The 27,152-nt window shown below is 39.0% G+C and overlaps 1 long non-coding RNA gene across 9 annotated transcripts; it reads right to left on the minus strand.

Moving 5' to 3' along the window:
• Positions 1–1,226: 1,226 nt before the first annotated feature.
• Positions 1,227–24,946, minus strand: LOC111272284 (uncharacterized). Of its 9 annotated transcripts, XR_002687433.2 has the most exons (6): positions 24,788–24,946; positions 7,267–7,451; positions 6,426–6,821; positions 3,738–3,805; positions 3,180–3,363; positions 1,227–2,046 (listed from the first exon to the last, which is right to left on the minus strand). It is a non-coding gene; the product is annotated as an uncharacterized LOC111272284 (long non-coding RNA). The 9 variants fall into 9 exon arrangements; XR_015315669.1 differs by lacking the exon at positions 6,426–6,821; XR_002687434.2 differs by lacking the exons at positions 6,426–6,821; positions 7,267–7,451.
• Between the last annotated feature and the right edge of the window lie 2,206 nt (positions 24,947–27,152).

A 27,152-nucleotide genomic window follows, 5' to 3' on the forward strand; every position in this document is an offset into this window, starting at 1 on the left:
TCCTTATGATAATAAAATAACAGTACAACAGTAGCAAAGGGATTTGATCATTACAATCTACTTGCATCTTTTAGAGTTAACACGAATAAGATCAGTCGCCTCTAATCAAACATTATATGTTATACATACAACATAATTATAAAAAAGTCACATCTGCCCTTACTAAGCATACTTTTTTCCTTACTGCATTTTAATGTTTGGGGCTTCATTACTGAAGTGCAAACACTTTGCAGAAAGCTAACAGCGACAAGTTATTTCGGTTTACCAAAAGGTAAACAGCTGTTATGGCTACGATTCCGGTTACTCATTCTGAAATATATCCCAGCCCAATTACAACCTCTTAGAAAAAGCTGTTTCTTGGTAATAGAGAGAGCTTTTTCAAAACACGGGGAAAGAGAACCATGCTATTGTCGCCTAAAATTTGGTTCGACGAAACTGAGAATTTCACAATAAAAGGGCAATCTTAGATACCATAGACTCAGCATACAAGTACCGCAAAAAATCTGCCGAATCAAATGTACCTCGTTCGTACGAATACGTGTCATTTGAACAAGAGCATCTCGCTAGAATGGCCAGTGTGGTACCTTAATTATAACTTACGAACAACCGCAACTCGTCTACGTACGTTTTTGAAGTAAGTGAATCTGTAAAGCTAAATTGTTTTCGCCAACCACATAAAAACTAATATGAACCGAAAGTGACATTAGTAACCAACGGTTGGTGGAAGTCTGTTAGGTCAACCTTTTCATTGTCCACTATAATAATCTAACAGAATTCCGTAGCCTTTTCAAATGCAAGATTTTCGACATCTTACAGAAAAATCCATCTGTCCAAAAAAAAGAAAGTTGAATCGAGTTGAAACGACTATGAAACTATGGGCCAAAAACGGTTAACATAAAATGACTGAAACACAACGAGTATGGCTTAAATATCGTTGGCTTACAACTTACTATTATTTTACGTTTGTTAAGTGTCGAAGAAATTGTCGTACTGCAGAGGGCCATTCAGTTCAAACAAAAACAAAAAACAAAACTTTGGAAACTCTGCTCTACAAAAAACGCCTCTGGATTGGGTATATTATTTCACCATCAACAAACGACGAGTCAACCCCTACATAAAAAGGGTATTTATACAAACTTTTGCATGCAAGCGATATGAATAAAATGTAATGCGTTTTGCAAAAAATGTGTTTCTTAACTTTTCTAAATGATGTTTTCCGATCATGCTACTAGTTGAGTGTTTTATTGCAATTAGTATTCTTTCGACAAATTTCGTAAATGTGAAATATCTAATCGAATTCCACGACACTGCTGAGGAGCCTCCTAATTGGGACTGCTAAAGGGATTACTTTGTAACCGAATTTGTCCCGCGGACTTACCATAGACCAAATGTACGCATGTGTTGCTCGACAGGAGCATTACATTTAGCATTCCAATGGTGGCCAGATTTGTTGTATGTTAGCATGCGAGATTGAAATCGCTCTACAAGACCCACGCGGTGAAGCGGTTGTCTACCATTATCTAAAATTTAAGGAATTCCGTACTACACGGTTTTATAGCTCGTGTGCGCCCGCAGTGGCGTCGCATATCTAAGATCATGTCGTACAATGTAATTATGACAAGTGGAGCTTTGGCTAGAGACGTAGCTTCCGTGCTCACTTCCGGCGGATTCGACCAAGCATAATATATCATTCCACCTGTATAAATATAATATTTCGATTACATTCTCCACGGGCAACTATCTAATCTAGACGTTCTTAGTCTGGTCCATCCATCTGCATCAATTCAAATAACCTGAAATTCCTCAAGCCACCATTGTAGCATAGCACAAAATTATAAATTCCTCAAAGTCGCATTTTATTACTGTATAATAAAAAAAAAAAATTTCTCTGTTTTGAGTTCGACGTCCGGCATCGTCGTTAGGCGTTCCATCAGACAGTCGGCTTATCTCCAGCATGAATTCGAACCTGGACCACTTTAAAGGTTCCGTTTAGACGACTGTTTTTTTTGCGATTAAAAAAGATGGAAAGCATATTACGTACAATGCCTGAAAAACAATAGAACAATATATTAGTCCATGCATTATAAGCTTCTGTGTATTTTACTGTATCATCAAAAAATCAGGTGGGTTGCAAAAAGTGAAATAATTTGTACGGTACTTTTTATAACATTAAGTTTCTCAAAGATTTACACAACATATTTCCAGGACTCCAAGGTTGCCTTAACACATAAGTTGATATTCTAAGGTTAACTGTTATATATTCAGCATTCCTAAAAAATTGTCTCAAAGACATTTTCCATGTTTCATATTTGTAAAGAATCGCAGTACACTGGCTAAGAATCAGCTCTGGACTGTGTAAGAAATTCTATTTTAAAATGCAAATCCATAAAAATTAACACATTTTTGGGCATGGCAATTGTCCTAATAAAACAATACATTCGTGTCTCGCCTCTTAAGAGATTCCATAGAAATCGCTTCTTCCCAGAAATTCCGTACTACATTCTTAACCTCATAAATGGTCCGTCACGAGGTAGTAGTAAAGATAGTCTGAGTATGACTAGTATGATTTACAATCAAATGTTCAATCTTTATTCAACCAAAATGCTTGTTTTGGCTTAAAATAACAGCATTGGAGCCCTATTTACTTTATAAAAGCTTTTTATCATTCTACGACGTAATGGACAATTTAGGTTTCACTGGTGATATTTGTTTACAGCAAGTTTAAAACCCTTGTAAATGAAAATAGGTAAGAAGCGGCTCTCATGTTTGAATATCTGTGCATAATTTAAATAATTACGCGCTCCTGATCAGTTGGATCTGCATTATTTCATCTACTTTATGAAGCTTATAATCCTAATAATTACTGGGCTTATATACATATATTAAATACAGGGTGTGTATATATACACTGTATTTACCATACTATATATATTAGCCGCTGTCACCGCAATGGATATTAGGTCCAAAAAACAAATGTTCTCAAATAATTAGAAGTGGTTCGAGTAAAAGCTGTAAAAGCTGTTTGAGTAAAATAGACAATATACTTTGGCCGTGTACGTATGTCAAAGAATCGTCCACTTTTGTGTCTATTTTTCTTCTTTGACGCTTTAACTATTTTTAATTATTCATATAGGGTTAAGTGCCGCCCTTCCTTAAAATCGGGTGAATTTATTGCTTACTTAGGGGTCCTGGAGCGTGCGCACGTTGTACGTGATGTCTCATCACTACCGAGGTCAGCTATACGAATGTGTACGGGCTGCCGATTCGAACGAAAGTGAGCATGATAAAACGTGCTAAATAGCTGTTCAGAGTCAATCCCGCGTAGCCCCTTCCTTAATGCGTAGGACTATATTACGCAGTTCGCTGCCGGAAAGACGATAAATCATGTTGGTTGATGCGAAAATAACATGAAGCCATTGTTTTACACCGTCCAGATGATTTTAAAGTATTTTCATTAAGTATGAGAGACTAATCCTTACTAAAAGGAATTCACAACGCATCCGGTGATATTAGCTTACCCTTAATCATTTGCCGAACACAGATGACCCCTTGATGATTGGCCTAACTATAGCTGTCCTAGTATGTTTCACAGCTGTCCTAGTATGTTTCACAACTAGCTGCCAACGGTTATACTATCTAAAATCGCTTTGACCTGAAGCACCTTAGGCAGGATAGCAGGATATTATGCTCAACAGTAATTTTATTTTACATATAGTACTGTAATCGAATGGCCTTACCTGATATGCTGGCGTTTTTCCTTTTGCTGGTTTCCGTTGCTTAAATTGTGATGCGCAGATTAACCCTCCTTAAACAGAGTATTCGAGAAAATGATTAATGCTTAAAGGAGAAACTATGTTAAACGTTGTGAAAAAGCTTACTGCAAACCCTGACTCAATAATTAGAACCTACAGTTGGAAAAGAACCAAAGTAGCATGAATTCAATAAATTAGAAAACCCTAGCCTATATACGTATATTGCGATAACTGGTGACTAGCGGTTAATTGACCTCCTATATATCCCAAATTTAAATACGTTTATTACTAAAATATATACCATTTCACTCGACCACATCAAGTGTGATGCCTTTACCATGCACCCAGTCCTTCAGGATATCGGGTAGGGTGGCACTGATAGCTCGCTGGTTCGGCCGGCATCATCAATAGATTTACTGCGCGATCCGTTTTATGATGTTCCATGAAGACCCGATCTTAGGCAGTGACCTGCAGAACATGTCGCGCTGTTGGGGCCGCGGCGTAGGACAACGAGCTATAGTGCGAAAGGAATGAGGGTATTTAAGGTACCCTCTTCCGCCGGGAAAACTGAACGTGGGCCGCTTTCCGAAGCTCAGGTACGGACTGACCGCGACTCAGGTTCATCGAACGATACGGCTTTGCTATCCTGCAGCCTCACTTAGCGTAATGTGCACGCAAAAGGCGACTTGCGGAAGCTTTGCGGAAACAAGGGAGCCAGGCGCCTCTTGTAACCCCGCAGATACCCACTCCATAACGTGCAGATCGCCCGTTCTACCAACTCGTTCGTTTGCAGGTGGACTACAGCAGCTCTAACAATGAGCATTGGAACGCGTCAAATATTGTTTGACGTGCCGACCCTAGAAGTAACTTGCGTTACCCTTAACGCCGGTGTGGCTCCGCAGCGATCCTAAATGGTAGACAGTGCCTCTTGCATGACTCGAATTGTCATTGCCTCTTGCATGACTCGAATTGTCATTTAACGGGCTTGGAAAAAGTTCACGAAATGAGTGCAATAGTCTATATTCACTCGAATAAATAAAATAGCACATCCCGTACACTCCAAATTCACTTCGGCGACAGATCGTATCGACGGATCCAAAAACGTCTTAGGCAGCCGACGCTCATGTCTCAACTTTGATCTTTGACAGGCGCTTCAACAGCGAACATACCTTAAACTCCTACTTCTATTCCACACTCTGGGAAGTAGCGGGACATCAACCGGTAGATCATCGTCACGCCCAAATGACCTTGGTAAGATAGAGTAAGCGCCGCTGGCTCAACCGATTGGGGAAGGCTCCGTCGAAAACTTAGCGGCCTAGAATGGTAAGCGACTCTCCACGCAATAGTTATTCGATCATCATTTCACGTTCGCATAGCAGGGTAACTTTGCCGCCTCTGAAGTGTGGTTACCGCAGGAACCCAGCGTAGACTCGCCAGCTGGTGTGCTACAATTGACCCGAATTAGCGCTGCGACATGATCTTGATATGAAGCATCGGAACGTGTAGACATGACAAGGTGTTGGCCGTGCCACTTAGTGTCAGACATCGAACTAGTGTCCCAGTAACAAGAAGGCTTATCGGGCAAAATTACCCTGTAACATGCAGGTACTTACCACGGCAGGCAACAATCGCGAACCGCCACCCCTGCGGGTAGAACCGAAAATTCTTCTTGTCCAGACAGCAGAAAAACATTCGATCTCTGACGGATGCTATTTCATTTTCTGGGCCGGAAGCCGCCTACTACCGTACGCCTTTACCAACCCTTCATTTCTTTCTACTGGATAACAGCCGCGCAAGTCGTGGCTTGGAAATCCCGCGAAATCTCGCCCAGTTTCTTTGGTCGGCTACGGTTTCAGAAGCTTCGCAACTGGCGGACGATCAAGGTGACTCCAGAGCATCTATAGCGACTTTTTTCTTTGGATCGAGAACGATGTTTTGCGTAGAAACTCTATGGTATCCCATTTCTAAACATTTTGACAGCCTGAAGTGTAAACCCGAAGTACTGGGAACAGAAGAGAAATGATCGACTTTCTGAAAAATACTATCTGAGTAAATCAATCCATTTGGATGGCAAATTAATGAAGAACTCGTATCCTTAGCCGCTGGAATGCCGCTGGAGTCTTAGCCAGCCCAAAAGGTATCCGCTTGAATTGATATAAGCTATTTGGGGGTGCAAAATGTCGTTTTTTCTCCGTTATGACGCGCCATGTGGATCCAGCAGTAACCGCTCGCGGTTTCTAATGTAGAAAATATATTGGGCCCTTAACGGGTCGAAGACATCGTCTTCATTTAATCTTCACTAGCCTATACAAAAACCGAATCAAACCATCCTTTTTTTTAGGAAGACGACAGCCGAAACCCAAAGGCAAAAAAAAGTTCGATTATCTAGTCAGCTAGAATATGCTGTATTTCCCTCGCGATGCGGGCTCGTTACGCCAGAGCAATCCACGAATAGTAAAGGCAGATCTACATTTAAATTGCCGACTAAAAGAACACTCCTAAATTAAATGGTTAATTCACTAACAAAAAATTAAGATGGAGAGATGAACGTATAAAGCGCTACAGTCAAGGTTTGCTCCAACAAATAATATTACTGAATTCGATATTAAATCTAAAAATACAAAGTGCTAACTGAAGCAAGAGTAGAGTTCAGCAATTTCGCTTTATACAGACCTGCGTGCAAGTGTGTTGCTTCTATGACCTCTAGTTTGGATGAGCGATTTTACTTGACCAATCCAATCTTTCTTTTAACGCACTCTTAATAAGCAGCACTGTGTACACACGTGTATTGCCTATCGGGACCGTGTGGAGCGCGAAACCCTTTAGTCTTCTGAATAAATGCCCAAATTCGTCACGCAGCAACTCCTTTAGGCGATTTCGATTAAGCCCATGCAACTTCAGTTCTTCGATACTGAGTAGTATGTCTGAATAGTACGCCCGGCGGGCAACTAGATGTACCGGAAGCTTCCAATTTAGGGAGTGTACGCATTCCTGAGCTCGGCCTGATCGGATGCCGTCTCTCACGCACACATGCCGCTTCTCGAGATGGCTATCAGGATCATGCACTCTCTAAAAGGAGAGACTTTCGGTTACCACGCTATACGGCATCATAAGCTTTCTGATAGAACACAAACAGCGAATTCCATTTATTTAAACCGTCGCCTCGGGTAGGCCAATTGCTGCGCATTTCCTCAATCCGCCTGGCAGCCACTACGCAAGAATACTGATGTGCAATAGAATGTATCAAGCTGTTTATTGGTCAAAACAAAACTTTCGTTTAGGAAAGACCTTCCGAAGATGCCATCGTATGCCAGACTATCAAAGACATCAAGGAGTTCCTACCTGCTTCGCATCGGTTTCAACTTCCCCCGCAATAAACTAAGGCTCCTGCTAGCTAGCAGCGAGCCTGACAGCTTTCTTGATGGCCCGTAATCGAGGCCACACGTCGGTATGTTCCAAAAACACGTTGATACTACCCTTATTTCGACACCGCTCTCACTAATGCAACACTCACCAGCTCATTGTCGATAACAGGCTATGTGGGCTTCTCAGTCTGCAGGACTAGTACGGCCAGGCTTGTCCACTAGAGCTGATTCCTTTTGTTATCTTTCGGACCGCCTAAATCAAGGTACCGTACGAAGTCCGATTTGTCACTCCAATGAAGTTGGGAAAACAACTAGACTTCGCTGCTTTCTTGATCTTAAATATAAAAATAGGGAGATCATAATAGAGCTCCAGTTAGTTCGTCAGGTTCTGCTTAATTTTGATGAAGTTCTGACAAGACTGACGTGACGCTTTGTCACGTAGAGCAGCCCGCTGCAACGGCAGCTTCGTTTATGGGGTTGGCTCACTTGACTCACACAACGTTGGCTCACTTTTCGACAATAACTGTATGCAACAGATACCCCAACAACTTAATATACTCTTTTATAGCGGAACGGCAGATAAGGCGATCCGGAACCCATTTTCTATTATTTTCAACCTTTATCAATGCTAGCAAGGCTTCTGAGCAATTCAGAAGCATTTGTCTAACTATGTCAGAATATCAGTAGATTTACTACGTATGAACAACCGCTACAACAATAGCACCCGCAGTGACAAAAATTACGTCCGCTTAAAAATAATTATTATGAACTGAGATAGACCTCAAGCTTTTCAGGATTGGTGCATCAGCCAGATATGAGAAGTCGTAAGGGAGCCAAAAGGGAGCCTCCATGAAAGAGAATGAAATAAATTGTAGTAACTACTTTAAGTCTATTTCCACGTCTATTTTCTTGTGTTTGGCTATATTGAAAAATGTAAATAAAAATAGGTAAATGCTAAATCGATCATCAGAACCCATCGCCGAAAACAGATCTTTGATGCTATATCGAAACGGTCACATTAAAGGCTTGTTCACACAGTAGCAATAGCAAGAAAACGAAGAGCAAAACAAATAGTTAAGTCAAGAACCGATCCCCTCTCTACAGCAACATCTGGGTAGTGTAATACTAAGCTGTATCGTGTAACAAGTTAGGCACTCAGTGGAATAATATAACAAATTTATTTCTTATATTATTATATAAATTTTACAAATAATCAGAAATTCATTTATCGGATTCAGAATTTTAACAATGCAGTTCATTCGTATAGACATTATTATATACAAAATACAGCTTATACATTTTTCAATTACATGTTTATTCCGGATGTCTAAATTATGTACCATACAGTAATAGGACATATGTGGAATCCTTGCCAACCAATAGATGTTTATAAATCGTGCAATTTTGATCTTCTGTGCTCTGTAAATTTGCCACAAAAAAATATTTTAAAAAAATATAGCTCTACCTACATATTCACAATGATGGCTATACAGAAAATTTCCTTTATTGCTCCCATTGTGAATATTAACTTCTACCTGAAAATTATTACAGCCTCTATTTATGCGATGGACAAGGCCTATTGCAGAAAAAACTATTGCTCTTACGTTAACGAGGGACCACATTTAGATTGGTAATTAGTCGGTCATGTAAGTTATATCGAAATATATAAAAAAAAATACAAAGGTATCGAAAGTATAACATTTTTGGCTAGAAGACGAACCTACTTGCTTTAAAAGTTACACCCGTTATAAACGCTCCAAATGAACAAAGAGGTATTATAACGTGGGTACGCTCCATCGTTCTCTATTTACTCATCTATAAGTTTGAATTGGATAAGGGGACCCCCTACATAGAGTAGTTCTAAGTTCGGTATTAGAAATTGGGTAGTAGGAGACTCGAAGACCTCACCTACAAGCTGAATGCTCCCCAGAAGAAACATAAGTCTTATTTCATCAGCAGTTATAAACAGTATTTAAAAATGATCTTTATTATTTTTCAGATCTAAGAGCTATAATTTATTACTATCTTATACAAGGCGCTTTTATAGAAAGAATCTTCTGCCTTCCGCCTTTCTCCGAAGATTCCATGGAGAGAAGTATGGATAAAAACATCGGCGTCATAACCGTTGGTTTCACGACCCAAATATAACAATTATGGTACATTGCTTTTATGCCGACCGAAGCACTCCCGAGTTACCGCTTCATTAGTCAATTTTTTTCGTTATAATCATACATCTTTATCTAATGAATGGTCTTACAATACTTAATATAATACGATTCTCGCAGTGAATATTTTAAATATATTTTAATCCGACGTCTTCATCAATTCTGAGTCGAATGCGTGAAAAAAACTCTGCCAAGTATCTGCCAAGTTTTTATCATTATACGAACCCCCCATCCTATATGAAATATACCGATCTAAAATCTGCAGCACCTGTACAAATCGCATTGTTTATCTGGAATAATATTTTTGTCATAGACAACGGCTCGGGAGTTCTTTACCATAAGCATGCTTAATCATAATTGATCTCTAAAATATGGTTACAAATAATTAACACGACGAAATATCTTCGACATCTTTTAAAATGATTGAAAGTGTAAGGTAGTTAAACGATGGCTTTGCTCTACTTTCCTTTAGTTCTCTGAAGATTAGGTTGGACCAGCCAGTTTCATCGTTTGTTGAATCATCGGTCCGTGAGAAGTCCGCTGCTGGCGGAAACGACTAAATTAATATCCTCAGGACAAGAAGCGCGATGAACTGACCTGCTCTACTGCGTGTTTTGAACCCGGAGATACCAATACAAAAAGTGAGAGGAAGCAAAAGCAGACAAGCGTCTCAACCTCTTGCCCCACTTTTAAACGCCTGTCCCCGGACCACATCCCAAGTCTTCTTAAAATAGTACCGTACTTCTACTACCACCATCAGCCCCGCTAGTACAACTATTCGGCGGGTGCTTTGTCCATTCTCCCGTTTTTATCCTCAGCCTTGCTTTTTTGCCAAGTCGCCGACAAGCCAAGAACGAATTTTCACTCCATTTGCCTCGCTTCTTGGCTCCACAATAATCCCTTAGCGTAGGCCTTCGTCCCCGTCCCCTTGGGCCGCAGACGACTTTGGGTCTGGCTCTGAGCCTCGGACCAATTGACTTTTCGTGCTCACTATATGCCGCGCATTGCCTCTTCATCCCATTCGACTACCACTCGCCACCCCAAGAACTTTTGGCCTAGCGGGGCGTCGACTGCTGCTGCTGCTACAGCTGGGGATGTCGGATGACGAGCAGAGGCTGCGGTAGTAACAGCAGCAAGTGCGAAGTTCAAGAGTTGTAGCAGGCAGGCAACGTACGACGACGTATCGCCCGCCTGACTCCCGTTGAGAGCTGCAAGTCCGATGTTGTTGGCGTAACTCGATTCGGCTCGTTCAGCCGCTTGCTTTCAGGGCACCCCCAAGTTGGTCCGTTTCTGTCTGGCTAGTAATGGTATAATGGTATGTACACTAATGACCGGCAGTGCTTCAAGCCATGATATCATAGCACCATCGATTGATCCGTGCTGGATAGGGAAGAAACGAAAATGTTAATCAACTTTAACGAACTTTTGAACAACGTCGTCACTTTTGGCACCGTATTTTACGTAATGCAAATTGGCTGAAGACAACTTAGAATTTTTTACACTCAGATTTCATTAGAACAGCGGAAGCCTTATTTAAAAAAATACGTTATACCGAATGCAATTACACACAAAAGCACAGCACCATAACAAACTCAATGTTGTGTTGTGTTAAGGGCACGGTCAAGCTAGTTAGCACACGTGTTCGATTTAAATCACATAGATATTTTACATGTATTTGAAACTACTACAGTCTCGTCACCGTGAAAACCAAAGGTAAATGTTTTAGATACTGGGTACGTATTACGATTAATCATTAATTGAAGTGAAAAGTCACGTCGAAAAAAATTACCCCGACGACCTAGGTTACTTTATTGAAGCAAATAAGAATCAACAGTATTTGCATCACCAATATTCAATAGAGTGGAAGTAGCGCGGATTATATATCACGTGGCAATGTTTGCCGCCGAAAATGCGTACAAAAAATTGAGACGTTAAAGCTTTACTGTCAACTAGACTGGCTAAAAAATAACGGGAAATTGTCTTTTTTTACAAAATACAGTGGCTTTGTCATATCGAATGTTATATTCTTAATTATCTGTCATAGTTTCATGACTTCCTATTCACTAAAAATACGCCTATATACGAAACGTAGAAGAACGGTCTATTGAAAACGCAATAGGGAGAAACCTCCATTTATGAATTAAGATGCAACAACGTGATTCTCTACTAAAATAAGTGCAACCTCTAGGTCTATTATATCGCTTTAGGTGCTATTATCAAATTGTGTTATACCTTCATTTACAAATGGAAACGCAAGCATATAACTTAAAGGATTACTTAGACATGTATGCTTTTTATATACCCCACACAGCGGTTGGCTTTTTGTTTGTTAAAATACCAGAATATATAAGGGTATATAAGCACGTTGGTGCGGCAATTTCTTGCAGTATTCGTGTTCTCATTTACATTGGTATACACGCATAGAATTTCTGACTATATATTATTAGTCTGTACTTGGTACAGCAGATAACCTTCACGGCGGTTTCAATAACTTTCTTCAAGATTATCAGTTAACCGAGTATTCGATAGATCTAGAGATATATCCAAACTTCTTACTTAAAAGCTGTCCTATTCTGTCGAAGACAAGGTAACGCCTGTCATCAACAGCATACCAATTAAAACAGTTCAAAGCAATTACTTAAATTAATCGGAGACTATTCCAGGATAGCTTTGATAGTCTTAGGATCGAATCGAAAGAAAATGGAAACATAAAATCATTCCTGGCACTTCTTTCCTAAGTCCAGTATTCATTTCCGGCTAGGGGAGTAAGAAAACGAAAGGCAAAACTGAGTAAGCGGTTATGACTGAAGTGGTCAAGGCCAATTCGAATATAGCTTAACGCATACACCGCTGAACCTTTAAACGTGTTCTAAATAATAATAAAGTTTCACACCGGATAATATATACAGACTTTTTTACATACATACTTTTTTTAACTTTATCTATTGGCAAAGGAGATCTATAGAACATAATTACATACAGTTAGAAACAACAAACTTTCAACACACTTGTGTACTAAATATTCAAGCAAACGCTATGAAATGGTTAAAAGACAATACTCGCTTCAAATCCCTAGCGAATTCTCGATCACAAAAATTTTTCGAGGTTCTGTTGTTCGGTTTTATAAGTTCGCACCAGATTGGATCTGCCAAAGCAAACGATCGCAGTTTGAGTACTCAGCCGCCTATTTTAAGCGAAGTATTTTCGAGAATTATACCGACAAGTGTACGGCATCCTTCGACTGCGTGTTAAATAGAATAACTTTAGGATCCATCTTTCCTCAATTCACGTAATCCGATTTCATTATACATTCCATGGCAGAGTTTTTTGTCCGCCACATGGGTCGATATTCGTTCGGTAAAAGTACTCTGCTTCCCTCTACTTATATGGAGCCACAAAGCACATGGCAAACTGACCCTTGAAGCTGAATGAAGCCGAAGACAGTCAATTATGCCGTAATCGACGATTGTGGATAAACTAGCTGTTAAAAAAATTGAAAAACAGGAACGACTGAAGGAGACGCAGCTTCCTATTATATCATAACCTGTGGGATGTGACTCCTGTAGGTATTGGCATTGCCTGATAGTAAACCACGTATGAGTTATTATAAAGCCACACGAGGACTGCAACAACCCCACGGATTCAGTGTGTACAGTGATCTACATTGTTTATGAGGTTTTCCATAATATACAGTTTGCGATTGTCACTTCTAATCAGAGAAGTCAGCAACACTTTACACTAGTTTATGGTGTTGTCAAGTATTTATTTTCGGAATATTATGGCGCGCCTTTTAAATTGGCTATAAACATTTGCAAAAAATTTTTTAAAGCTGTCCAGCACTTCCAAAGTCCATTACGATAAATTCCGACACTTAAGATCAAACAAACTGGAAGTGAAATAAAAACGTTGCATCATGCAAAAAAGTTATTATAGCTGGATATAAAAAAATTTAAAAAAACATTAATTACAAATTTAGTTTGAACCGTAAAGTTTATACAATTGTCAATATCTCTTTGCTCTATCCATTATAGATGCATCATATAGATAGTTGATTAATTCTAGCAGTCCATTTAAGTGATTTACATTATCCTCTTATCTTGTGTTTGCTAATAACATTATGTTATTTCTGTACACATGGTTTAATAATTATTGTTGTTTTTTTTTACAACTATCAATTTACAACTAAAATTTGCATAACCGTATAATCAGTTTGTTTAAATACAACTATATATATGTTCCCTAATTAATAATAATAATGTGATAAATAATACGATTTTATTAGTAGTTTTACTGTATATCCATATCTAGTAAGATATTTGACCCATTTTGTATGTTGGATTCGTGAAAAGCTATTAAACGTTATTAAGTCAAAAAACTAGAGTAAATATTAATAATATTTTAAAATTATATTACGCCATTTTGATCGACAATTTTCAGCACCTTTTTGGCAATATCACCATCCTATATCTGTAGAACTTCTCTGGTTTCTGGGCAGCAAATTGTGACAAGTCTTGCATCCCTCCATTAAAACTAAATTTACGTCATTAATGGAGTTCTGCAAAAACCAAAAAAGAAAATATGATAATTCAAAATGCGTGTTACACGGCGGATTCGTTGAACTTTTCCAAGTTCTCTCAGTTCAGTGAATCACTAAAGATATGTGACCCGGCATAGTCACGATCGAAATTACACCTTTTTTATTTACTAGCTATACTCGATTTTTTTCTATGGTTTGTAGTTACTTGCCAGTTATTGATAGTAGAGGTCCCAGTTTATCATTTTAATGCGGCAACAGCAACTCATAATGCACTATTTGTTTCCAATCCTACCAAACACAGCTTCATCTTCTTTGGCGTCAGTTTGCCTATGTAACTCTAAAAAATTGCTATGTAATTCTAAAAAATTGCTATGTAATTCTAAAAAATTGTACTTGTTTGCAATAATGTACGGTTCGCACACTATACACCTTCAGCAGTTTGTATTCATGGAGCTTATACAATTGAATATTAAACTGTGTTGATTCGTTGAGCTGGTGTTATAGTCCATTTGTTCCAATCCGCAATGCTCGTTGTGACATAATCGATATGCGATTTACGATATGCAAAAAAAAGTTCTCTTTTTTGCAGCCGTTCTTCATGTTGCAATAATGTTCACGTCATTGAACTAGGCCCACATTGCAAACGTCGCAGGCCGTATGCCCATGTACCGACCATTTAGAATAATGAAAGGGAATATTGTGCTGCCGCTCTAACTACGTTTAGTGCTCTCCTTACGAAAGAGAACTCATCGGAATGGGACCGTGAACGTATATAGGTATCCACAATGTGAAACGAGTGGACGATAAAGGAAATGTTATTTACGAAGCGAAGCAAAGCGGATCTCGGGAACTGAAGGGACCCGGTCACGTATTCCTAGAAGCCGCAGTGAGTGTCCTCATAGTACTGTAGAAGAGACGAGCAAAGCAGGGTTATCGAAAAGAGATCAGAAACGAAGGTTCTTCACACCGGGGGTAATTCCCCAATCCTACTTATGTTTTAAGGAATTACGGCTAGCTCGTATTGTACTGTGAAGGAGGGAAGCACTGTCCTTTTTGCGCGAGGACGCATGATGCCTCATCGAAGGTCTCACTACTAACCCCAGCCCTGCCTTAAAGGATGAGCTTTCCCTTGGACTTAGTGACAATATGCAATCAGCAGTATCATCTCAGATGGTCTAACATAACCCGACATCGATCAAGGTCCACACCGTTTATTCAAAGACATGTTATTGTCTTTCACTGTTGCATGCTAATAGTAATGTCTCATTTGTTTGATACAGGCCCTGGCCTAGTACGCGTTTTTACTATAGTATGTTATATATATATATGACACCACCATTCACAAGACTACAGCAGTGTGAGCCATAATTGGCTTCATTCTTATTTAACCATTCTGCAGCTCCTACGACATCACTTTGTTTGTACACTATCACTTCAACTGCTTTCAATTGCCTTACGCATAGCGCACTCTAGTTATGTAAGACAGTAATAAGTTTATTTTTTATTTATTTTTTTTAATTTTAATTATGACACTAATAGTGTCATAATTAAAATTAAAGAAAAAATAACATTTAAAAAAAGTTAAAAATGTCGTAAAAATAATAAGTATTGTAAGTGTGCTAGACATTTCAAATTTGCTGAAACAATTACAAGCAAACAAAACTTTACTAGTGTTAAGAAACTTCACGATGTGTAGCAAATGATTTGAAGATACATGTTTTTGGACAGCTTGGCTCATTATTTCAAAATTTAAATCTGAAAAATACCTAAATGTCTAAAAGTTAAGTTGGAGGAAAATGTAAAAACTCGAACGTAAGCTATGTATTTATATATAAATATTTCTGCACACTATTACATCACATGAATCACTAGATGTTTGCTAACACGTACGAACCTTATACACATTTTGTACTAATTGCACTATATTTGCAGGTGGATAAATTTAGCGTTAGTCAAAATACTGCTGAGCTCAAGTGCAAAGCATCTGTTATTCAACACGTTTAAATATCATAAGAACGTTGCCGAAATACACAAGCCGAAGTAAGGATTTATGTCTAAAATAATAGCTCATTTATTTCCACAGTGAAAAGTAAGTTTTATTAAGAATGAAAATATAATACATAATATGTTTCAATAGAACTCTGCATCAGTTGCATACTGACTGCTGATTTGCCTGCAGACGTACTTATATTTATTATTTCATAGTAATAGGCTTGCCTAACGGTAAACTTATTTCGTAGGTTTGCCGTTAAATATGAATTATTTAAAATATGGAATATTTTAATCATATTGTACATAATAGAAAATTTACATCTTTAGAAACCTAGGGACAGCCTATATTTCGAAAGGACTTTTTAGCAGCTTCTTGTTGGAGTGTCCCATGTCTGCATTATACTGAAGACGTATTTTAAGTAGATAGCAAAGGATAGCCATATTAGTGTTGCAAAGTACATGCCGAAAAATTCAACGCAACTTCAAGTTTCTTTGTTTGACTATTGACAGTACTTACTTCGTCTTATTATCGCTAACTAATAAAGCTACATAAACACAGTAGCTAAGAGTATTTATGTTTGAACGTTTGCACACCTACACTTATCAAAATATAACTGACACTACACTACCCCTATCATAACTATCCGTTGATCCGCAAATTGGCAGTATGTACACTTTTATTATTTATTATTAGAAGTAGAATTTAAATCGCTGAAACGAGCACAATGATACGCAGGCTTCTCTCGCGAGAAGACCGCGCACAAAAAGACGTTAGACAAAAGTAACTGTGATAGATGTTGCAAAACCACAGAGTAAACAGCAGAAGGTTTTAGACCACCTCTCGCCATTTTGTAACGGTCTGTGCTATCTACAACGGTATTTCAGTTATAAAACTTTTACCGTGTTTAATATATAAAAGTCGACCTGTCTATGTCACCTTAAAAATCAAATAAAATATACAGCGTTGAAATGCCATATTTTGCTTAATAAGATAGCATATTAAATTGTGATTTAGAATAAAGTTTTCAGTTATTGTGTTTAACTAGATGGTCAGTTAACGCCGATCAAGTATATACACAGCCCTAGACTTGATGACAGACCCTGTCATGCTAATAATGGCTCCTCAAATTAGTTCGAGGAGAGACACAGCTCAGCAAAAGCCCTGAGAGAGCTTTCCTACAGTTCTCTTTAGAGATGATTGATTTTGCCCTTCTTTTTTACTCTAACGAGGACCTTGTTGCAGGAAACTCCCTTTTAATAAACGTTTGTATAGCTTCGGATTACTCACTAGCAACCTTCGATTGTGACGAATCCATTGATACCGAAGCCGCGCTGAACTGCCGGAGATCCTTATCGATTGTCTTTGGCCCTGTAGTTATTGCCAACTCATATGAGAATTTCTCAGTGTTACGTACCTTTTTAAGATCGTGGACTATTCTATGAGTGCACACCTAATACATTGAAATCTTTAAAATTTTTAGGACTCCGCTTTGATTCATTTAATAAGTACAAACAACAGAATAAACAAGTAGATCGCTCACCAAACACGCTTGCAACAACCTTATATATTTACTGCCCTAGAAATCCTATTTTCACTGCTTCATCAAGGATTTCATTTTTAGTGGCCAATCCTTATTCTTTTACCATATTTTCTCTACAGCTAAGGTTCCAATTTCTAAATGGACTAATAGCGGCTGAAAGTGATTTACTATACTTAACCTATACACGTATAACGCATATTGTACCTCCTGACTAAAAAAGTGCCTCAAGTTTAATGCTTGCTATTATACCATAAAGGCTACCTCAAACATAAGTTTTAGAATCAACTCCATTGGTCAATGGAGTAACAAATATCCCTTCGCCTGAGACTATTTTTATCTTGCGCCTCATTAACAGTTGCGAGCAACACCCACAGGAGACGTCGTCGTTAGGTAGTTAAGTGTATTATAATTAATTTAGAGACTAACAAACGACCTTGGGAGCAATCCTTGAAGAGCAAATCCCTTTCAAGGATAGTGTACCCATCCTGCTTGCCATTGACATCCCGGCACTTCTCTCTGTACTCGATTGTTTCAACGTCAGAAAAACGAGCGACTGACGCCGCCGATGCCGAAAAGCGCCAGGCTATCGTACCTCGGCACGGCTCGAACAGAGCAGAACAAAATTGATTTTTAATATCCGCTTGGTGTGAGCTTGAAGCCTAGAAAAATTAGGCCCCTGCATTGACTGAATGACTGCTTTTGCGTCTGTACCTCTTTACCTCATAGGCCAGCCGAACCAGCACACAGTTAATGTACCCGAACAGTACGATCGTCAGTGTATGTCGTTGTCATTTAAAAACCGAAATATGAGACCAAATAATAATAGCACGAGGCAGAAGAAGAACATACAGTTCAACATGTTTGAAGCATCATAAACCCTGTCTCAAACTCTACTATTAATTAGAATTTTAATAACTGTAGAGTAGAACGCGACACGCAAAACCAAGAATAGCATTCCACAATTTGCTTTTACCCTTTGTAGTCGCCCGGTGTTTGATTTCTAGCTTCCACTATATGCTTATTATCTTCTTTAGTTTTGGTTTTATTTGCAGCTTTGTCATTGCGATACCAAACAAACGCACTTCTTTTTGTTCTGTGTATAACACAATATACAAAGAGACACCTTGCCCAGTGTTAAACTGCTACCATTCTTAAACATAAAACATATTACGATTCCAATGGCTACAATACCCTGAGACAACTGTTATGTCGACCTTTAAACATTAAGGTTGACATAATAGTCGTCTACTCAAATATAGGCGTTTCCTTTAACCTACTTTTGCTATATACTTTATCTAAAACCGTTGAATTTTTAGTCAATATCTTGCTTAGGTAGGTAAGAGGACAACAATAAAAAGCGATTTTCAGTAAATTGGATAGCTCTTCTACAGTACATACATAACATTATTTATGGAATATGAAGAGAGTTAGGCGTTCAATGTATCTGCACATGTACTTGAATGTTTGTCTTAGGTCCTCGCCCATTAAAATAATCTAAGCGATAATCTGTATTATACACCCACTTGTATTTCATGTAAATGCACCTACCACATCAATACCTCATCTTTTAAAGAACGAACATCACATTATCTAATCTTGGATTTTAGATCAGATATACAAGGGTATCATGACAGATATCAGGACAGATAAAACTAGCGGATAGATTTCGTTGTGCATGTTGATATATCATCTTCATTGATTTTTCTCTTTTAATATGATCTTGATACCACTTTATTGCGTCGAACGACTAGTCATTACGATTCATACACGTGCACAAAACTCTACGTTATTCATCAACTAATGAAACAAAAGACAAGGACTTTCTTTAATTTGTAATACCATCCCTCACAGCTTAAGGTTGACTGAAGAGCTTAATCCGTATTCGATTCCCAGTTTGCTTCTACTCTATTTAAACTACACTGTGTAAGTAAAAACATCGAATAGGTAGCTAATAATGTAATAAATAACGTTGTAATTCGGAAAAAAATATCTCGAGAACGATTTATATGTTATTTCTGATTTCATGGTTATGGTAACATTGTAGTTCAAGTATTGTGACCTTTCTAATTGTCAAGAGACTTTGGCCTACCCTATTTAATAAATTTGACACACACTCGCTAAGAGGATCGGGTTAGCTGGAAAAGGGATTTACACGGAGCCAATTGCTCATATATTACATTGTGCTAATTGGATAAATATACATTGAGACCTAATTGGATAAATTAAACGCTTACAGATTATATCATGCTGTCGATCGATTTGCTGCCCAGATATTATTTATTTGGTTCAGTGAGTTTTGCGTCGACACAGCACCTTTGCTAAGATCCCTCTTATTATCGACACAAATTCTTTACCAGTTCGATACTCGGTTTCTGCCTTGGAGGCTAATGCTGACGTAGTAATATATTATCGGTAATGTACCCTATAAGGCGGCTTCCTGTGTCGGACAATGAAATATCTAGCATTATAATACTAAAAATACTTTTTCATACAGGAAACAGCAGAATCATGTTAACCATCAAACGCGCAACGACTGCATTCATAATTTACAATATGAGTACAGTCGTTGCGCGTTTCTGGGGTCCTGGATAGGGGCTGCAACGTATCCGTGATGCAAATAGTTGAAGTTTAAGCTGCCGTGGCAAAAGCTCAGCGTGATTCACATGTATTGATAGGGTTTATTAAGACATGTTGGCCTAATTTTATCTGACGCGAAAGTTAATGCTGGTACCAGGCTTGAGATTCGAAACATTTGTTTTTCTAACTCTAACGTACCTGTGATAATGTAGTAACATGCCTGCCTGTTAAACTTGGAAACACGAAATGGTCGAAGATCGAAGTTTGGTTTTCACTACATCGCTACTTCCTCAGTATAAAGGGTTGAGGGAAATGTAGCCATGTGTTCCAGACAGTCCGTCAGTATATTCGCCGTACTTTCGCAAACAAAATCGAAATTAGCCTAAGTGCACTTCGTTTCGTTCTAGGGGTAAGCCATTCAAAACAATGCTTAACGGCAATGCCAATGGTAAAACTCGAACCATTCAGACTGACATTTTTACCTTGGTAGCACTTCAACGGAACTATATGCATTCAAACGTCGAACAGTTAGTAGTGCAGCGCATACATTTTCCCAGGAGTCATACGGCTATGTAACCGGCGGATCCTCCGAACTAACCGCTCATTTGCCTCGTTAGAGAGAATTCGTTTATCACTTGAGTCTCGTCTCGTTTTAATCTAGTGAAAAACAGTGCAGAAAACAGTACTGTTGATTAGAACATAAACTCCATGCAGCGCAAGCCAAATTTGGACCAGTTCAGCTTTACGACGTCGCGCTTGTCTGCCGAGATTGTACCTATCGTATAAGCACAGAATTCTAGCCCTTATCCCCTATATTAAGGCGAAATCCTGTTTACTCCGAAAATCGAGCAATGATAAAAGTCAAATTCTTTTTATTTTTCAATACCAAACTTTTACTTTTCTATAATATACTATGTAATTTAACACAACTGGCAAGAATCAATTTGAAAACAAACCTCATATAATTAAAGTATGTTAATGTGTGCGTGTTTAACGGGAAGTTGACACAGCTAAGGTAACTTTACAAAGGTCTTAGTTAGCTAAATGTTCTACCTTTAGTAGTGACATTAGATGTCGCTTAGGATGTCGACTGACCTTAGTACGAGACGAAGTGTGTATACACCGGTACTGCCTTACGTCTTTTTACGTCTGATAGGTGGTGCGGTTATTACGGCACCACCACAAGTATCCGACAATGTTCCCTACAATACACTCACCATGTTAGCATACTTGTAATACCTTCGTAAATAATTTTTTTAACATTAGGAGAACGGATGCGTTGCGGAGCTTTACGACATAAGAGAGACTACTCAGAACACGAAAACTACGCAAAATAAATGTGAGTAACTAATATGAATAACAAAATAAATATGAATAATAGTAAAATATGAAAACATGATAAACTTGGAAATTACCTGCAATATTCAGTAATTTGTGCAAGTTCAAAGGACTGAAAACTGGCTAAAAAACATGAAAATTTTTAATAGTTCCTATACGTCGCTTATAAATTAAAGACAAGGGTTCTAATTCAAATTGTGTTCTATTTTTGAGCTGCAACTCGGCGTAGCTACAGCTCTGACAACAGTTAATTAATTTAGGTAAATCGCCTATAAAAAAGCCTATTTCATACTGGACTCCTGCGCTTAAGTTTTTCTTGCTGATTCGAAATGGTCTTAACTACGTTTGTTCTGCAAAAATTCTTTACTGATTCCGTAATTAGCCTCAGTACGCCATTGATTCTTTACCAGTTAAGGCCTATATACAAGAAACTAATGAGGAGCTACACTGATAGTGTCGTTCAGTTGCTGCTATTGTTGTGGTGGAGATTTAGCATTCAGGGGAGACTTTAGACGGCGGGAGTTAAGCACCTAATTCATTAGCTTTCTCTGACTGCATGCAATGAAGCATAGAGAACTATGCCCTCTTAACTACTTTTCTGAATGATGAATGTGCGAAGTATTACAACTTCTCTTTGTCGACTGCTAGGCGAAAAAACGTGGAACCGAAAGATAACAAGCTTTAAAGGCAGCCATGTTTGTTTGCGGGAGGCCTGTTTCCCCCACGCAAGGAGGAATGAGGAAAGGCGTAACTTGTTTGACGTTGAGTTTGTTGCAGTCCGGGAATCCATTTGTTTCAAGGCTGTTGTTGGCCGGAGCGGTTAAGCAAGGCGAAGGTGTCGTGTCAACGGCCTCGGGACTAGGTCAGTTGCTTCCACCATAGTGCTGTGTCGGGCGTAGCATTAGAGCAAACTGTTGTATATGCTTAGCGTGTCTCGAGTCAAGCATCCCGTAACGTAATTATCATCTAACACTGCGAAATGGGTGGCTGCTACTTTTCTTATTTCTAAAGCTACCGCCGACAGGGCGCAAAGTTATAGGCAACGATTACCATTGAAAAGGCTTCTACTGGAAAGCATCGCATCGCATCGTATCACGTTGTATTTCGAAACTTGAAATTGCCCTGTGCTCAACTAGATTCTGTTATCCCTGTTGAGTTTTTTCACGTGCCGTTACAGTAAGCAGATTATTTCGGAGTAGTAGGGACATGGTTTATCCCCGTAGTAAATTCTTTGCCTGTTAAATTTAAAAACACGTAGTGATCTATGCTCGAAACCGAGCGTTGAAACACTTCGTTTCGCGATAGAATTAGCCAGTTGTATGAAGCAATGATTAACGATAATGTCAGACGTAAATGTTGAAATGTCTATTAATTTAGGGATATGATTTGTCTGTGATGCATGACTTATTGTAGTCGTTGAAACTGTGCCTATCGATAAGCTTGTAAAATCTGCATGTATGCATATTGAACCAGCTTTACGTTTACTATCACCATAGCTTAGAAACTTTTTGCGTGGGGCGTATAACTGTGAGAACACCTCTTCCTTAAATGTGTAACTGGAACCTAGAACTAACCTAATTTATCGACTAACTATATAAGATATATTGAAGTATATGCCCTTTGAACAACCTAAGGGATACCACGTTGAGCATATAGAACAAAGGCGTCAAGACGTATCTTATTTTCCTTATTTGATCACATCTAGGATAGCTGGTATGGTAAACTCTAGCTTAAAGTTTAACTGTTGGTGTAAAAAATGCGCGTTATGGACGTTATCTCGATGCGACTAGATGTTAATTAAAATACATAGCAACGACGCAATTAATTTTTCTTAATTTACCATGGCACACGTTGACCTTCTAGAGCAGAAATTTGCATAAATATGTAGAGCGGGGCGTTGTTGTATTGGCATTACTTGGGAACGTTTCCCATGGAAACGACACATGAACCAGGTGGAAATATAAACATAAGTTTTTGCATTTCCATAAGAATAATTCTTCTCATTATTATCGTATCATCACCACGAAAATTGTCAAATCTAGTCTATCAAGATCTTACTCAGTGCTCGTAATTTTGGAGCCTCAAAGAAGCATCCTTCTGCCTATTCTTTTAGCAAGTTTGCACTTGGTATCATCTTTTCATAACACCGACCGAGTTAAACTTAAACTAAAGTTAAAGTTTTTAACCAATGACGTTCTAGAATGCCTACATATTTGAATCTTTATTTGTAGTCATAGTACACCGTCAGTGTATTTGAACTTTTGGCTATCAATCGCTGTTGGTTTGATTAGATGGGATGTTTGCGAGTATCTTTCGCCATACTTGCAAAACTATTGTATTTTGGAAACTTAAAAATGTTACTTTCGCCAAAGTAATTTCTCCGAGCTTTGTATGCAATGGTGTCACCTAGAGTCGAATCAATGATGAAACCGTAAATGCAGCCTGTATATGATATCATCACATGATGAATAGCACTGACACAGTTAGTTTTAGTCTCCAAATTACTTATTTCGCACAAATGTAGTACTGAATTTATCACACAAAGGTTATAATGATTTAGTAATAGATAATGACATGTGTAAACGACGCAGCTTTATAAACTCGTTCTTTCTACAGTATTTATATGTCCATTGTGTGTGATCCCCTATTAGTTTGCTAAGGTCAGGTCTGTAGGTATGTTTGTAAAAATCCTGTTTAAGGGCTCGAAAAGTCTTGTGAATAAATTAACGAATTTTAATTACTGCGTTATCATTCGCTTTGTTCTCACTTTATCATCATTAATTGTCCAGTCATTAATTATGTAGCCTTCTATCCGTACGTTTATTCTCAAATCCGGCCGAACTGTTGGCTGTATAACTTGAATCAACTAAAGCTTCCTTGGTCCATGTTAAGTGGTTCCTGAGGTTCTCCCCCCCGCCCCCTCTATGAGTATCGCATGGACCTAGCTGGTGTACCTATTTCCGTCACAAGAAGTATCACGCGCCGATGCCTGAATACAAATAGTGTCGCTATTTGCAAGGGTATTGAACAAGTGCCTCAACAGACATCAACCCAGCAAACCGAATTCGGCAGTAATCAGGGGCCCTCTAACGCTGACTAACGATACCTACCTATGCTTGCTTAACAGGCGGTACCCGTTTTCACAGCATCGCATGCAGTTTGTAACGGTCTCGGATCCCGTTAGCCCATCTCTCTTTAGGAGCCCTTCCTCGCACACGTGCATGGGGTATAGAGGACAGAAGGAGGTTATCCCGAGTGGCTAGATAGTTTTGGCCCTACTACAGACTACGCCTACTGCCGCTTCAGTCTGCATATTTGTGTTGTGCGACGATAGCGGCTCAGAAGGAGGTACTACTTCTGCCTGTTTTACCGCGTAGCTAGTGGCGTTGATCTGCATACACTGATTACCTCCGACTCTTTTGGGACGATTCATGCGTCCAGTGGCGCAAGCCCCTCCGTTTGCATATGTGTTTCTGCATGCTTATATCTATCTATCTGTATATATAATAGATATACGTACGTATATATGCTTAGCCGCACTTGAAAATGCACCTCTATGTAACGCAATCCTCCCGCGTTTCGATTCTTCTCTACGGATTATGTATGCCGGTCTCACTGATGTCACCGACCACTGCGGAGCACTACGTAGGCAGGCATTGTTCGTTGCCTTCAGTTCTGTTCTCCCTTGAAGCAAAAATATAAAGAAGCAACCTGCAGGCCGCTGGACCACCGCTGGCCTCCATTCTTCGCGGCTTGCTTGTCTTTCCCTCCGCCCTTCCTTCCCTAAACGCTCCCGTTTTTCTTTCTCGACTGGAAGCTATTGCATGCAAAGACTACGAGATAGAGCGATCAACCGGCCAACCGATTGACCGACAGTTAATTTCCTCCGCTGGCAACGATTACCATCGGTGCTGCACCCAACTAGGAACAGTCAGCAACAGCACTCATTTGCCCCTGCCGCTGCAACTGCTGCATTTGTATGTAGACTTGGCTCGCACAACGATGCTTTCTGCCTGCCTCCGCCCCTCACCCGTGACCCTCTCAACCAGAATGACAGTTTATCAGTGCCGAAGTTGAACTGGACCGTGATGCAAACAAAGCGCATACATATGTACATATAAGAGGTTACAATTAGTTGCGGTTGTGCTCGAACGATGCAGAAGCATGCACTGTCGTGCAAATTTCTATTCCAGATCATCTGGCATAAGCATGTCCACATGTCGAATCGATGTAGTATACAGTCATTTGAGGAAGATTTTTACTTATCTAATTAGTGTCACCGTTCGTGAGTTAATTTCGCTAGTGATAGGAGTGGATATACGCTGAGAAGTGTTCTTCGAACGATAGTCCACCTTAGCTTGAAATGTGACGAGGTCTGTGCATAAAATCAATCGATTTGTCATCCTTTCAGGTGACTTCCGTCCTGAAATATATATTTGTCCAGTCTAGGACGTAAGCCTAGATTGCAACGCGGAAGTTATGGCATCTTGTTGTATGTCTCGGTTGACTACCTAGCTCATCATTAAATTAAATAGTAAAAAATATGATGTTAAGAATACTTTTATTAGGGGAAGAGATGACGCCGTTTTCCACCTTTTCTGTTACTTGTTCCTGGTGCACAGAGATCGAAATGCGCAGCGGCTGCGGGAAGCAAGATACCGTAAACAGCCTCTCCAAAACGATTGCCTTCCCTAATTCAATTGTTGCCATCGAAGAGTTTTTCAGTTTCATGCGATCTATTTAATAAAATCTTCTGCGGCTCAACAGTTTGTTTCCTGAAACTTCTCACAGCGCTGTTAGACGTCACGGGTAATAAGTTTCGTCAAGTGGATAGTAGGCAGAGCCGATTACAAACAGGTGTTTTTGTTGTCTGTGATATTATCTGGGCGAATTATCTGTGGATGTCATCAGTACTGTGTCGCGAAGGCCAGCCTTCTTTCAGCGCAGCACCAATCGCTACCTTACGCTGTAGTCGGCCCGATGTGCGACGCGGCTCAGTTGCGATGCGTTATCAGAAAAAATATTAGACGCAGCATCTAAATAGATTAAAGGCAAGAACCCCACAAAGTAATAATATTTTAAAAATTAAGTTGATACTAATGCAACCTTCACTAGCGTTACGCTGTCGATTGTACTGAACGATGCTGATGTTGGGAAATTACTTATTCGCTAATCGCCTTTACGCGGTCGAGTGATTCATGCGGTTAACGACAACAATACCTAATAAAGGAATAGCACAAACGGCGTCACATTTGTTAGGCTAAATATAAGAACTAAATGGCATCGCAAATTTCACATTTTTCTTCCACTATAGAAATATAGCTGACATTATTAATATAATATTTTTGTTGTTTTCGGCAGCGATGCAATAGGTTCTGTTGCATAAAAAATAGCTTGACATTCTTTATTTAAAGCCCATGCCATGGCGTGTGTCTGTCGGCGTGATAATGCTTTCGCTATGTAACGCTAAATCTAAGTAGTTTTCAACGAAATGTCAAGCGACGCGTCAACTTGTATCGGTTTCTGTTAGCTTTCAGATTTAGATGTGTACCAGCGACGTATAAAAATAATGAGTTTATTTATTGATTCGCTATCTGTTTATGTTCGAGACATCGTTATGCCGCGCCTGATGTGCACCAATAAATATTCTACAATGTCCAGTTACAACTTGGAAATGAAGCTGTTAGTAGAAAGTTCTTGTTACTCGGCTTCTTTCTCTATACGCTGATAAATTATTATATCCGACAATATGGTAATATACGATAATTTTTGTGTTAATCGCAAAAACATTTCTAGTGGTATTATTGGTAATTCCAGTCTTTGTAAGGTGGTGTTACAGCTTTCACTTAGCACAATTACATATATATATATATATATATATATAT

This window comes from Varroa jacobsoni, unplaced genomic scaffold (genome assembly GCF_002532875.2).
Source record: "Varroa jacobsoni isolate VJ856 unplaced genomic scaffold, vjacob_1.0 scaffold_186, whole genome shotgun sequence".
Taxonomy (NCBI): domain Eukaryota; kingdom Metazoa; phylum Arthropoda; class Arachnida; order Mesostigmata; family Varroidae; genus Varroa; species Varroa jacobsoni.